Source organism: Pristiophorus japonicus, unplaced genomic scaffold (genome assembly GCF_044704955.1).
Source record: "Pristiophorus japonicus isolate sPriJap1 unplaced genomic scaffold, sPriJap1.hap1 HAP1_SCAFFOLD_221, whole genome shotgun sequence".
Classification (NCBI taxonomy): Eukaryota; Metazoa; Chordata; class Chondrichthyes; family Pristiophoridae; genus Pristiophorus; species Pristiophorus japonicus.
In genome coordinates this window covers 585,748-604,312 of record NW_027251919.1, presented here as the reverse complement: position 1 = coordinate 604,312, position 18,565 = coordinate 585,748, and positions in this window count along the sequence as shown.

The following is an 18,565-nucleotide window of genomic DNA, read 5'->3' as shown; positions in this document are numbered from 1 at the left end:
CTGGGACACGGAGACACGGGGACACGGAGACATGGAGACACTGGGACACGGAGACACTGGGACACTGGGACACGGGGACACGGAGATACTGGGACAAGTAGACATGGAGACACTGGGGCAAGTAGACACTGGGACACTGGGACACGGAGACACAGGAACGCTGGGACACTGGGACACGGAGACACAGGGACACGGAGACACAGGCACACTGGGACACGGAGACACTGGGACACGGAGACACTGGGACACGGAGACACTGGGACACGGAGACACTGGGACACTGGGACACGGAGACACTGGGACACGGAGACCCGGAGACACTGGGACACGGAGACACTGGGACACGGAGACACGGGGACACGGAGACACTGGGACACTGGGACACGGAGACACTGGGACACGGAGACACGGGGACATGGAGACACTGGGACACGGAGACACTGGGACACGGAGACACTGGGACACGGAGACACTGGGACACTGGGACACGGAGACACTGGGACACGGAGACACGGGGACACGGAGACACTGGGACAGGGAGACACTGGGAAACTGGGACACGGAGACACTGGGACACGGAGACACGGGGACACGGAGACACTGGGACACTGGGACACGGAGACACTGTGACACGGAGACATTGGGACACGGAGACACTGGGACACGGAGACTCTTGGACACAAGCACACGGAGACACTGGGACACGGAGACACGGAGACACGGGGACACGGAGACACTGGGACACTGGGACACGGAGATACTGGGACACGTAGACACTGGGACACGGAGACACGGGAAAACTGGGACACGGGGACAAAGGGACATGGAGACACAGAGACACTGGGACACGGAGACACTGGGACACGGGGACACGGAGACACTGGGACACGGAGAAACGGGGACATTGGGACACTGGGACACGGAGACACGGGGACACGGAGACACTGGGACACAGAGACACGGGGACATTGGGACACTGGGAAACGGAGACACGGGGACACGGAGACACTGGGACACTGGGACACGGAGACACTGGGACACGGAGACACGGGGACATGGAGACACTGGGACACGGAGACACTGGGACACGGAGACACTGGGACACGGAGACACTGGGACACTGGGACACGGAGACACTGGGACACGGAGACACTGGGAAACTGGGACACGGAGACACTGGGACACGGAGACACGGGGACACGGAGACACTGGGACACTGGGACACGGAGACACTGTGACACGGAGACATTGGGACACGGAGACACTGGGACACGGAGACTCTTGGACACAAGCACACGGAGACACTGGGACACGGAGACACGGAGACACGGGGACACGGAGACAATGGGACACAGACACTGGGACACGGGGACACGGAGACCCGGAGACACTGGGACACGGAGACACGGGGACACGGAGACACTGTAACACGGAGACACTGTGACACGGAGACACTGTGACACGGAGACACTGGGACACTGGGACACGGAGACACTGGGACACTGGGACACGGAGACACTGGGACATGGACACACTGGGACACGGAGACACGGAGACACTGGGACAAGGAGACCTGGGACACGGAGACACTGGGACACGTAGACACGGAGACACTGGAACACGGAGACACTGGGACACGGAGGCACTGGGACACGTAGACACGGAGACACTGGAACACGGAGACACTGGGACATGGAGACACTGGGACACGGAAACACTGGGACACAGAGACCCGGAGACACTGGGACACGGAGACACTGGGACACGGAGACACTGGGACACTGGGACACGGAGACACTGGGACACGGAGACATTGGGACACTGGGACACGGAGACACTGGGATACGGAGACACTGGGACACGGAGACACTGGGAAACGGAGACACGGAGACACTGGGACACGGAGACACAGAGACATTGGGACACGGAGACACTGGGACACGGAGACACTGGGACACGGGGACACGAAGACAGTGGGACACGGGGACACGGGGACACTGGGACACGTAGACAATGGGGCACTGTGACACGGAGACACGGGGACATGGAGACACTGGGACACGAAGAAACTGGGTCACTGGGACACTGGGACACAGAGACACTGGGACACGGAGACACGGAGACACTGGGACACGGAGAAACGGAGACACGGGGACACTGGGACACGGAAACACTGGGACACGGGGACACGGAGACACTGCGACATGGAGACACTGGGACACGGGGACACTGGGACACGGAGACACTGGGACATGGAGACACTGGGACACAGAGACAGTGGGACACAGTGACATGGGACACTGGGACACGGAGACACGGGAACACAGGGACACTGGTACACGGAGACACTGGTACACGGAGGCACTGGGACACGGAGTCACCAGGACACCGGGACCCGGAGACATGGAGACACTGGGACATGGAGACACTGTGACACGTAGACACTGAGACACGTAGACATTGGGTCACGGAGACACGGAGACACTGGGACACGGAGGCACTGGGACACGGAAACACTGGGACACCGGGACCTGGAGACATGGAGATACTGGGACACAGGCACACTGGGACATGGAGACACTGGGACACTGGGACACGGCGACACTGGGACACGGAGACACGGCGACACTGGGACACGGGGACACTGGGACACGGAGACATTGGCACACGGGGACACTGGGAAACGTGGACACAGGGACACTGGGACACGGAGACACTGGGACACTGGAACATGGCGACACTGGGACTCGGAGACACTGGGACATGGAGACACTGGGACATGGGGACACTGGGACACAGAGACACAGGGACACGGAGACACTGGGACACAGCGACACTGGGACATGGAGACACTGGGACACGGGGACACGGAGACACTGGGACACGGGGACACTGGGACACGGAGACACTGGGACACTGGGGCACGGAGACACGGAGACACTGGGACACGAAGACAATGGGACACAGAAACACTGGGACACGGGGACACGGAGACACGGGGACACGGAGACACTGGGACACGGAGACACTGGGACACGGGGATACCGGGACACTGGGGCATGTAGACAATGGGACACGGAGACACGGAGACACTGGGACACGGAGACACGGGGACATGGAGACACTGGAACACGGAGTCACTGGGACATGTAGACACTGGGACACGGGGGCACTGGGACACGGAGACACTGGGACACGGAGACACTGGGACACTGGGACACGGAGACACGGGGACACTTGGACACTGGGACACGGAGACACTGGGACACGGAGACACTGGGACACGGAGACACTGGGACACGGAGGCACGGAGACACTGGGTCACGGAGACACTGGGACACTGGGACATGGAGACACGGAGACACTGGGACACGGAGACACGGGGACACTGGGACACGGAGACACTGGGACACGGAGGCACGGAGACACTGGGTCACGGAGACACTGGGACATCGGCACACTGGGACACGGAGTCACTGGGACACGGAGACACAGAGACACTGGGACATGGAGACACTGGAACACGGGGACACTGGGACACGGAGACATGGAGACAGAGGGACACGGAGACACTGGGACATGGAGACACTGGGGCACAGAGATACGGGGACACTGGGACATGGAGACATGGGGACACGGAGACACGGAGCCACTGGGACACAGAGACACGGGGATACTGGGACACGGAGACAGTGGGACACGGAGACACTGGGACATGGAGAAACTGGGACACGGAGATACTGGGACACAGAGACACGGAGGCACTGGGACACGGAGACACTTGGACACAGAGACACGGAGACACTGGGATAGGAGACACTGGGACACGAAGACACTGGGTCACGGGGACACTGGGACACAGAGACACTGGGACACGGAGACACGGAGACACTGGGACACGGAGACACGGAGAGACGGAGACACTGGGACACTGGGACACGGGGACACAGGGACACGGAGACACTGTGACACTGCGACACGGGGACACTGGGACACAGAGTCACTGGGACATGGGGACACTGGGACAAGAAGACACTGGGGCACTGGGACACGGAGACACTGTGACACGGGGACACGGGGACACGGAGACACGGACACACTGGGACACTGGGACACGGGGAAACGGAGACACTGAGACTCGGAGACACGGGGACACTGGGACACGGAGACACGGGGACACTGGGACACGGAGACACTGGGACATGGAGACACTGGGACACGGAGACACGGGGACACTGGGACACGGCAACACTGGGACACGGATACACGGAGACACTGGAACATGGAGACATGGAGACACTGGGACCCATAGACACTGGACACGGAGACACGGAGACACTGGGCCACGGAGACAGGGAGGCACTGGGACACGGAAACACTGGGACACGGAGACACGGAGACACTGGGACACGGGGACACGGGGACACTGGGACACGGATTCACTGTGACACGGAGACACGGAGACACTGGGACACGGAGGCACGGAGACACTGGGTCATGGAGACACGGAGACACAGGGACACGGAGACACAGGGACACTGGGACACGGAGAATCTGGGACATGGAGACACGTAAACACTGGAACACGGGGACAAGGAGACACTGGGACACGGAGTCACGGGGAAACGGGGACACTGGGACATGGAGACATGGAGACACTGGGTCACGGAGACACTAGGACACTGGGACACGGAGACACTGGGACACGGAGACACAGAGACACTGGGACATGGAGACACTGGAACACGGGGACACTGGGACACGGAGACATGGAGACACATGGACACGGAGACACTGGGACACTGGGACACGGAGATACTGGGACACGAAGACACTGGGACACGGAGTCACTGGAACACGGGGAAACTGGGACACGGAGACATGGGACACTGGGGCAAGGGGACACTCGGACACAGAGACACTGGGTCACGGAGACAAGGGGGCTCTGGGACACGAGGACACTGGGACACGGGGACACTGGGACACTGGGACATGGAGACAGAGAGACACTGGGACATGGAGACATGGGGACACTGGGACACGGAGACACTGGGACACGGAGACACTGGGACACGGAGGCACGGAGACACTGGGTCACGGAGACACAGAGACACTGGGACATGGAGACACTGGAACACGGGGACACTGGGACAAGGAGTAATGGAGACACAGGGACACGGAGACACTGGGACACTGGGACACGGAGTCACTGGGACACGGAGACACAGAGACACTGGGACATGGAGACACTCGAACACGGGGACACTGGGACACGGAGACATGGAGACACAGGGACACGGAGACACTGGGACACGGAGACACTGGGATACAGAAACACGGGGACACTGGGACATGGAGACATGGGGACACGGAGACACTGGGACACAGAGACACTGGGACACGGAGACACTGGGACACGGAGAAACGAGGACACTGGGACACGGAGACACTGGGACACGGAGATACTGGGACACGGAGACACTGGGACATGGAGAAACTGGCACACGGAGATACTGGGACATGGAGACACGGAGGCACTAGGACACGGAAACACTGGGACACGGAGACACGGAGACACTGGGATAGGAGACACTGGGACACGAAGACACTGGGTCACTGGGACACTGGGACACAGAGACACTGGGACACGGAGACACGGAGACACTGGGACACGGAGAAACGGAGACACGGGGAAACTGGGACACGGGAACACTGGGACACGGGGACACGGAGACACTGCGACATGGAGACACGGGGACACGGAGACACGGGGACACTGGGACATGGAGACACTGGGACACAGAGGCAGTGGGACACAGAGACAATGGGACACTGGTACACGGAGGCACTGGGACACGGAGTCACCAGGACACTGGGACCCGGAGACATGGAGACACTGGGACACGGAGACACTGTGACACGTAGACACTGAGACACGGAGACATTGGGTCACGGAGACATGGAGACACTGGGACACGGAGGCACTGGGACACGGAAACACTGGGACACCGGGACTGGAGACATGGAGACACTGGGACACAGGGACACTGGGACATGGAGACACTGGGACACTGGGACACGACGACACTGGGACACGGAGACACGGCGACACTGGGACACGGGGACACTGGGACACGGAGACATTGGCACACGGGGACACTGGGAAACGTGGACACTGGGACACGGGGACACTGGGACACGGAGACACTTGGACACGGAGACACTGGGACACGTGCACACAGGGACACTGGGACACGGAGACACTGTGACACTGGAACATGGCGACACTGGGACTCGGAGACACTGGGACACGGAGACACTGGGACATGGGGACACTGGGACACAGAGACACAGGGACACGGAGACACTGGGACACAGCGACACTGGGACATGGAGACACTGGGACACGGGGACACTGAGACACTGGGACACGGGGACACTGGGACACGGAGACACTGGGACACGGAGACACTGGGACACTGGGGCACGGAGACACGGAGACATTGGGACACGAAGACAATGGGACACAGAAACACTGGGACACGGGGACACGGGGACACGGAGACACTGGGACACGGAGACACTGGGACACGGAGACACTGGGACACGGGGATACGGGGACACTGGGACACGTAGACAATGGGACATGTAGACACGGAGACACTGGGACACGGAGACACGGGGACATGGAGACACTGGAACACGGAGTCACTGGGACATGTAGACACTGGGACACGGGGGCACTGGGACACGGAGACACTGGGACACGGAGACACTGGGACATTGGGACACGGAGACACGGGGACACTTGGACACTGGGACATGGAGACACTGGGACACGGAGACACTGGGACATGGAGACACTGGGACACTTGGACACGGAAACACAGGGACACGGAGACACTGAGACACGGAGGCACGGAGACACTGGGTCACGGAGACACTGGGACACGGAGACACTGGGACACTGGGATATGGAGACACGGAGACACTGGGACATGGAGACACGGGGACACTGGGACACGGGGACACTGGGACACGGAGGCACGGAGACACTGGGACACGGAGACACTGGGACATGGGCACACTGGGACACGGAGTCACTGGGACACGGAGACACAGAGACACTGGGACATGGAGACACTGGAACACGGGGACACTGGGACACGGAGACATGGAGACAGAGGGACACGGAGACACTGGGACACGGAGACACTGGGGCACAGAGACACGGGGACACTGGGACATGGAGCCACTGGGACACAGAGACACGGAGATACTGGGACACGGAGACAGTGGGACACGGAGACACTGGGACATGGAGAAACTGGGACACGGAGATACTGGGACACGGAGACACGGAGGCACTGGGACACGGAGACCCTTGGACACAGAGACACGGAGACACTGGGATAGGAGACACTGGGACACGAAGACACTGGGTCACGGGGACACTGGGACACAGAGACACTGGGACACGGAGACACGGAGACACTGGGACACGGAGACACGGAGAGACGGAGACACTGGGACACTGGGACACGGGGACACAGGGACACGGAGACACTGTGACACTGCGACACGGGGACACTGGGACACAGAGTCACTGGGACATGGGGACACTGGGACAAGAAGACACTGGGACACTGGGACACGGAGACACTGTGACACGGGGACACGGGGACACGGAGACACTGGGACACTGGGACACGGGGAAACGGAGACACTGAGACTCGGAGACACGGGGACACTGGGACACGGAGACACGGGGACACTGGGACACGGAGACACTGGGACATGGAGACACTGGGACACGGAGACACGGGGACACTGGGACACGGCAACACTGGGACACGGATACACGGAGACACTGGAACATGGAGACATGGAGACACTGGGACCCATAGACACTGGACACGGAGACACGGAGAGACTGGGCCACGGAGACAGGGAGACACTGGGACACGGAGACACTGGGACACGGAGACACGGAGACACTGGGACACGGGGACACTGGGACACGGAGACACTGGGACACGGGGACACGGGGACACTGGGACACGGATTCACTGTGACACGGAGACACGGAGACACTGGGACACGGAGGCACGGAGACACTGGGTCATGGAGACACGGAGACACAGGGACACGGAGACACAGGGGCACTGGGACACGGAGACTCTGGGACATGGAGACACGTAAACACTGGGACACGGGGACAAGGAGACACTGGGACACGGAGACACTGGGACACGGATACACGGGGACACTGGGACACGGAGTCACGGGGAAACGGGGACACTGGGACATGGAGACACTGGGTCACGGAGACACTAGGACACTGCGACACGGAGACACTGGGACACGGAGACACTGGGACACGTAGTCACTGGGACACGGGGACACGGAGACATGGGGACAGTGGGGCACGGGGACACTGGGACACGGAGACACTGGGTCACGGAGACACGGAGACACGGGGACACTGGGACACGGGGACACGGAGACACGGAGACACTGGGACATGAAGACACGGAGACACTGGGACATGGAGACATGGGGACACTGGGACACGGAGACACTGGGACACGGAGACACGGAGACACTGGGACACGGAGGCATGGAGACACTGGGTCACGGAGACACTGGGACACGGAGACACTGGGACACGGAGAAACAGAGACACTGGGACATGGAGACACTGGAACACGGGGACACTGGGTCACGGAGACATGGAGACACAGGGACACGGAGACACTGGAACACGGAGACACTGGGACACAGAGACACGGGGACACTGAGACATGGAGACATGGGGACACGGAGACACAGAGACACTGGGACACAGAGACACTGGGACACGTAGTCACTGGAACACGGGGACACTGGGACACGGAGACATGGGGACACTGGGGCAAGGGGACACTGGGACACAGAGACACTGGGTCACGGAGACACGGGGATTATGGGACACGAGGACACTGGGACACGGGGACACTGGGACACGGAGACACGGAGACACTGGTACATGGAGACAGGGAGACACTGGGACATGGAGACACGGGGACACTGGGACACGGAGACACTCGGACACGGAGACACGGAGGCACTGGGACACGGAGGCACGGAGACACTGGGTCACGGCGACACTGGGACATTGGGACATGGAGTCACTGGGACACGGAGACACAGAGACACTGGGACATGGAGACACTGGAACACGGGGATACTGGGACACGGAGACATGGAGACACAGGGACACGGAGACACTTGGACACGGAGACACTGGGATACAGAAACACGGGGACACTGGGACATGGAGACATGGGGACACGGAGACACGGAGACACTGGGACACAGAGACAGTGGGACACGGAGACACTAGGACACGGAGAAACGAGGACACTGGGACAAGGAGACACTGGGACACGGAGACACTGGGACACGGAGACACGGAAGCACTGGGACACAGAGACACGGAGACACTAGGATAGGAGACACTGGGACACGAAGACACTGGGTCACTGGGACACGGGGACACAGAGACACTGGGACTCGGAGACACGGAGACACGGAGACACTGGGACACGGAGACACGGAGACATGGGGACACTGGGACACTGGGACACGGAGACACGGAGACACGGAGACACTGGGACACGGAGACACGGAGAGACGGAGACACTGGGACACTGGGACACGGGGACACAGGGACACGGAGACACTGTGACACTGCGACACGGGGACACTGGGACACAGAGTCACTGGGACATGGGGACACTGGGACAAGAAGACACTGGGACACTGGGACACGGAGACACTGTGACACGGGGACACAGGGACACGGAGACACTGGGACACTGGGACACGGGGAAACGGAGACACTGAGACTCGGAGACACGGGGACACTGGGACACGGAGACACGGGGACACTGGGACACGGCAACACTGGGACACGGATACACGGAGACACTGGAACATGGAGACATGGAGACACTGGGACCCATAGACACTGGACACGGAGACACGGAGAGACTGGGCCACGGAGACAGGGAGACACTGGGACACGGAGACACTGGGACACGGAGACACGGAGACACTGGGACACGGGGACACTGGGACACGGAGACACTGGGACACGGGGACACTGGGACACGGATTCACTGTGACACGGAGACACGGAGACACTGGGACACGGAGGCACGGAGACACTGGGTCATGGAGACACGGAGACACAGGGACACGGAGACACAGGGACACTGGGACACGGAGAATCTGGGACATGGAGACACGTAAACACTGGGACACGGGGACAAGGAGACACTGGGACACGGAGTCACGGGGAAACGGGGACACTGGGACATGGAGACATGGAGACACTGGGTCACGGAGACACTAGGACACTGGGACACGGAGACACTGGGACACGGAGACACAGAGACACTGGGACATGGAGACACTGGAACACGGGGACACTGGGACACGGAGACATGGAGACACATGGACACGGAGACACTGGGACACTGGGACACGGAGATACTGGGACACGAAGACACTGGGACACGGAGTCACTGGAACACGGGGAAACTGGGACACGGAGACATGGGACACTGGGGCACGGGGACACTCGGACACAGAGACACTGGGTCACGGAGACAAGGGGACTCTGGGACACGAGGACACTGGGACACGGGGACACTGGGACACTGGGACATGGAGACAGAGAGACACTGGGACATGGAGACATGGGGACACTGGGACACGGAGACACTGGGACACGGAGACACTGGGACACGGAGGCACGGAGACACTGGGTCACGGAGACACAGAGACACTGGGACATGGAGACACTGGAACACGGGGACACTGGGACAAGGAGACATGGAGACACAGGGACACGGAGACACTGGGACACTGGGACACGGAGTCACTGGGACACGGAGACACAGAGACACTGGGACATGGAGACACTCGAACACGGGGACACTGGGACACGGAGACATGGAGACACAGGGACACGGAGACACTGGGACACGGAGACACTGGGATACAGAAACACGGGGACACTGGGACATGGAGACATGGGGACACGGAGACACTGGGACACAGAGACACTGGGACACGGAGACACTGGGACACGGAGAAACGAGGACACTGGGACACGGAGACACTGGGACACGGAGATACTGGGACACGGAGACACTGGGACATGGAGAAACTGGCACACGGAGATACTGGGACATGGAGACACGGAGGCACTAGGACACGGAAACACTGGGACACGGAGACACGGAGACACTGGGATAGGAGACACTGGGACACGAAGACACTGGGTCACTGGGACACTGGGACACAGAGACACTGGGACACGGAGACACGGAGACACTGGGACACGGAGAAACGGAGACACGGGGAAACTGGGACACGGGAACACTGGGACACGGGGACACGGAGACACTGCGACATGGAGACACGGGGACACGGAGACACGGGGACACTGGGACATGGAGACACTGGGACACAGAGGCAGTGGGACACAGAGACAATGGGACACTGGTACACGGAGGCACTGGGACACGGAGTCACCAGGACACTGGGACCCGGAGACATGGAGACACTGGGACACGGAGACACTGTGACACGTAGACACTGAGACACGGAGACATTGGGTCACGGAGACATGGAGACACTGGGACACGGAGGCACTGGGACACGGAAACACTGGGACACCGGGACCTGGAGACATGGAGACACTGGGACACAGGGACACTGGGACATGGAGACACTGGGACACTGGGACACGACGACACTGGGACACGGAGACACGGCGACACTGGGACACGGGGACACTGGGACACGGAGACATTGGCACACGGGGACACTGGGAAACGTGGACACTGGGACACGGGGACACTGGGACACGGAGACACTTGGACACGGAGACACTGGGACACGTGCACACAGGGACACTGGGACACGGAGACACTGGGACACTGGAACATGGCGACACTGGGACTCGGAGACACTGGGACACGGAGACACTGGGACATGGGGACACTGGGACACAGAGACACAGGGACACGGAGACACTGGGACACAGCGACACTGGGACATGGAGACACTGGGACACGGGGACACTGAGACACTGGGACACGGGGACACTGGGACACGGAGACACTGGGACACGGAGACACTGGGACACTGGGGCACGGAGACACGGAGACATTGGGACACGAAGACAATGGGACACAGAAACACTGGGACACGGGGACATGGGGACACGGAGACACTGGGACACGGAGACACTGGGACACGGAGACACTGGGACACGGGGATACGGGGACACTGGGACACGTAGACAATGGGACACGGAGACACGGAGACACTGGGACACGGAGACACGGGGACATGGAGACACTGGAACACGGAGTCACTGGGACATGTAGACACTGGGACACGGGGGCACTGGGACACGGAGACACTGGGACACGGAGACACTGGGACATTGGGACACGGAGACACGGGGACACTTGGACACTGGGACATGGAGACACTGGGACACGGAGACACTGGGACATGGAGACACTGGGACACTTGGACACGGAAACACAGGGACACGGAGACACTGAGACACGGAGGCATGGAGACACTGGGTCACGGAGACACTGGGACACGGAGACACTGGGACACTGGGATATGGAGACACGGAGACACTGGGACATGGAGACACTGGGACACGGAGGCACGGAGACACTGGGACACGGAGACACAGGGACATGGGCACACTGGGACACGGTGTCACTGGGACACGGAGACACAGAGACACTGGGACATGGAGACACTGGAACACGGGGACACTGGGACACGGAGACACGGAGACAGAGGGACACGGAGACACTGGGACACAGAGACACGGGGACACTGGGACATGGAGCCACTGGGAGACAGAGACACGGAGATACTGGGACACGGAGACAGTGGGACACGGAGACACTGGGACATGGAGAAACTGGGACACGGAGATACTGGGACACGGAGACACGGAGGCACTGGGACACGGAGACACTTGGACACAGAGACACGGAGACACTGGGATAGGAGACACTGGGACACGAAGACACTGGGTCACGGGGACACTGGGACACAGAGACACTGGGACACGGAGACACGGAGACACTGGGACACGGAGACACGGAGAGACGGAGACACTGGGACACTGGGACACGGGGACACAGGGACACGGAGACACTGTGACACTGCGACACGGGGACACTGGGACACAGAGTCACTGGGACATGGGGACACTGGGACAAGAAGACACTGGGACACTGGGACACGGAGACACTGTGACACGGGGACACGGGGACACGGAGACACTGGGACACTGGGACACGGGGAAACGGAGACACTGAGACTCGGAGACACGGGGACACTGGGACACGGAGACACGGGGACACTGGGACACGGAGACACTGGGACATGGAGACACTGGGACACGGAGACACGGGGACACTGGGACACGGCAACACTGGGACACGGATACACGGAGACACTGGAACATGGAGACATGGAGACACTGGGACCCATAGACACTGGACACGGAGACACGGAGAGACTGGGCCACGGAGACAGGGAGACACTGGGACACGGAGACACTGGGACACGGAGACACGGAGACACTGGGACACGGGGACACTGGGACACGGAGACACTGGGACACGGGGACACGGGGACACTGGGACACGGATTCACTGTGACACGGAGACACGGAGACACTGGGACACGGAGGCACGGAGACACTGGGTCATGGAGACACGGAGACACAGGGACACGGAGACACAGGGGCACTGGGACACGGAGACTCTGGGACATGGAGACACGTAAACACTGGGACACGGGGACAAGGAGACACTGGGACACGGAGACACTGGGACACGGATACACGGGGACACTGCGACACGGAGTCACGGGGAAACGGGGACACTGGGACATGGAGACACTGGGTCACGGAGACACAAGGAGACTGCGACACGGAGACACTGGGACACGGAGACACAGAGACACTGGGACATGGAGACACTGGAACACGGAGACACTAGGACACTGCGACACGGAGACACTGGGACACGGAGACACTGGGACACGTAGTCACTGGGACATGGGGACACGGAGACATGGGGACAGTGGGGCACGGGGACACTGGGACACGGAGACACTGGGTCACGGAGACACGGAGACACGGGGACACTGGGACACGGGGACACGGAGACACGGAGACACTGGGACATGAAGACACGGAGACACTGGGACATGGAGACATGGGGACACTGGGACACGGAGACACTGGGACACGGAGACACGGAGACACTGGGACACGGAGGCATGGAGACACTGGGTCACGGAGACACTGGGACACGGAGACACTGGGACACGGAGAAACAGAGACACTGGGACATGGAGACACTGGAACACGGGGACACTGGGTCACGGAGACATGGAGACACAGGGACACGGAGACACTGGAACACGGAGACACTGGGACACAGAGACACGGGGACACTGAGACATGGAGACATGGGGACACGGAGACACAGAGACACTGGGACACAGAGACACTGGGACACGTAGTCACTGGAACACGGGGACACTGGGACACGGAGACATGGGGACACTGGGGCAAGGGGACACTGGGACACAGAGACACTGGGTCACGGAGACACGGGGATTATGGGACACGAGGACACTGGGACACGGGGACACTGGGACACGGAGACACGGAGACACTGGTACATGGAGACAGGGAGACACTGGGACATGGAGACACGGGGACACTGGGACACGGAGACACTCGGACACGGAGACACGGAGGCACTGGGACACGGAGGCACGGAGACACTGGGTCACGGCGACACTGGGACATTGGGACATGGAGTCACTGGGACACGGAGACACAGAGACACTGGGACATGGAGACACTGGAACACGGGGATACTGGGACACGGAGACATGGAGACACAGGGACACGGAGACACTTGGACACGGAGACACTGGGATACAGAAACACGGGGACACTGGGACATGGAGACATGGGGACACGGAGACACGGAGACACTGGGACACAGAGACAGTGGGACACGGAGACACTAGGACACGGAGAAACGAGGACACTGGGACAAGGAGACACTGGGACACGGAGACACTGGGACACGGAGACACGGAAGCACTGGGACACAGAGACACGGAGACACTAGGATAGGAGACACTGGGACACGAAGACACTGGGTCACTGGGACACGGGGACACAGAGACACTGGGACTCGGAGACACGGAGACACGGAGACACTGGGACACGGAGACACGGAGACATGGGGACACTGGGACACTGGGACACGGAGACACGGAGACACGGAGACACTGGGACACGGAGACACGGAGAGACGGAGACACTGGGACACTGGGACACGGGGACACAGGGACACGGAGACACTGTGACACTGCGACACGGGGACACTGGGACACAGAGTCACTGGGACATGGGGACACTGGGACAAGAAGACACTGGGACACTGGGACACGGAGACACTGTGACACGGGGACACAGGGACACGGAGACACTGGGACACTGGGACACGGGGAAACGGAGACACTGAGACTCGGAGACACGGGGACACTGGGACACGGAGACACGGGGACACTGGGACACGGCAACACTGGGACACGGATACACGGAGACACTGGAACATGGAGACATGGAGACACTGGGACCCATAGACACTGGACACGGAGACACGGAGAGACTGGGCCACGGAGACAGGGAGACACTGGGACACGGAGACACTGGGACACGGAGACACGGAGACACTGGGACACGGGGACACTGGGACACGGAGACACTGGGACACGGGGACACTGGGACACGGATTCACTGTGACACGGAGACACGGAGACACTGGGACACGGAGGCACGGAGACACTGGGTCATGGAGACACGGAGACACAGGGACACGGAGACACAGGGACACTGGGACACGGAGAATCTGGGACATGGAGACACGTAAACACTGGGACACGGGGACAAGGAGACACTGGGACACGGAGTCACGGGGAAACGGGGACACTGGGACATGGAGACATGGAGACACTGGGTCACGGAGACACTAGGACACTGGGACACGGAGACACTGGGACACGGAGACACAGAGACACTGGGACATGGAGACACTGGAACACGGGGACACTGGGACACGGAGACATGGAGACACATGGACACGGAGACACTGGGACACTGGGACACGGAGATACTGGGACACGAAGACACTGGGACACGGAGTCACTGGAACACGGGGAAACTGGGACACGGAGACATGGGACACTGGGGCACGGGGACACTCGGACACAGAGACACTGGGTCACGGAGACAAGGGGACTCTGGGACACGAGGACACTGGGACACGGGGACACTGGGACACTGGGACATGGAGACAGAGAGACACTGGGACATGGAGACATGGGGACACTGGGACACGGAGACACTGGGACACGGAGACACTGGGACACGGAGGCACGGAGACACTGGGTCACGGAGACACAGAGACACTGGGACATGGAGACACTGGAACACGGGGACACTGGGACAAGGAGACATGGAGACACAGGGACACGGAGACACTGGGACACTGGGACACGGAGTCACTGGGACACGGAGACACAGAGACACTGGGACATGGAGACACTCGAACACGGGGACACTGGGACACGGAGACATGGAGACACAGGGACACGGAGACACTGGGACACGGAGACACTGGGATACAGAAACACGGGGACACTGGGACATGGAGACATGGGGACACGGAGACACTGGGACACAGAGACACTGGGACACGGAGACACTGGGACACGGAGAAACGAGGACACTGGGACACGGAGACACTGGGACACGGAGATACTGGGACACGGAGACACTGGGACATGGAGAAACTGGCACACGGAGATACTGGGACATGGAGACACGGAGGCACTAGGACACGGAAACACTGGGACACGGAGACACGGAGACACTGGGATAGGAGACACTGGGACACGAAGACACTGGGTCACTGGGACACTGGGACACAGAGACACTGGGACACGGAGACACGGAGACACTGGGACACGGAGAAACGGAGACACGGGGAAACTGGGACACGGGAACACTGGGACACGGGGACACGGAGACACTGCGACATGGAGACACGGGGACACGGAGACACGGGGACACTGGGACATGGAGACACTGGGACACAGAGGCAGTGGGACACAGAGACAATGGGACACTGGTACACGGAGGCACTGGGACACGGAGTCACCAGGACACTGGGACCCGGAGACATGGAGACACTGGGACACGGAGACACTGTGACACGTAGACACTGAGACACGGAGACATTGGGTCACGGAGACATGGAGACACTGGGACACGGAGGCACTGGGACACGGAAACACTGGGACACCGGGACCTGGAGACATGGAGACACTGGGACACAGGGACACTGGGACATGGAGACACTGGGACACTGGGACACGACGACACTGGGACACGGAGACACGGCGACACTGGGACACGGGGACACTGGGACACGGAGACATTGGCACACGGGGACACTGGGAAACGTGGACACTGGGACACGGGGACACTGGGACACGGAGACACTTGGACACGGAGACACTGGGACACGTGCACACAGGGACACTGGGACACGGAGACACTGGGACACTGGAACATGGCGACACTGGGACTCGGAGACACTGGGACACGGAGACACTGGGACATGGGGACACTGGGACACAGAGACACAGGGACACGGAGACACTGGGACACAGCGACACTGGGACATGGAGACACTGGGACACGGGGACACTGAGACACTGGGACACGGGGACACTGGGACACGGAGACACTGGGACACGGAGACACTGGGACACTGGGGCACGGAGACACGGAGACATTGGGACACGAAGACAATGGGACACAGAAACACTGGGACACGGGGACATGGGGACACGGAGACACTGGGACACGGAGACACTGGGACACGGAGACACTGGGACACGGGGATACGGGGACACTGGGACACGTAGACAATGGGACACGGAGACACGGAGACACTGGGACACGGAGACACGGGGACATGGAGACACTGGAACACGGAGTCACTGGGACATGTAGACACTGGGACACGGGGGCACTGGGACACGGAGACACTGGGACACGGAGACACTGGGACATTGGGACACGGAGACACGGGGACACTTGGACACTGGGACATGGAGACACTGGGACACGGAGACACTGGGACATGGAGACACTGGGACACTTGGACACGGAAACACAGGGACACGGAGACACTGAGACACGGAGGCATGGAGACACTGGGTCACGGAGACACTGGGACACGGAGACACTGGGACACTGGGATATGGAGACACGGAGACACTGGGACATGGAGACACGGGGACACTGGGACACGGGGACACTGGGACACGGAGGCACGGAGACACTGGGACACGGAGACACTGGGACATG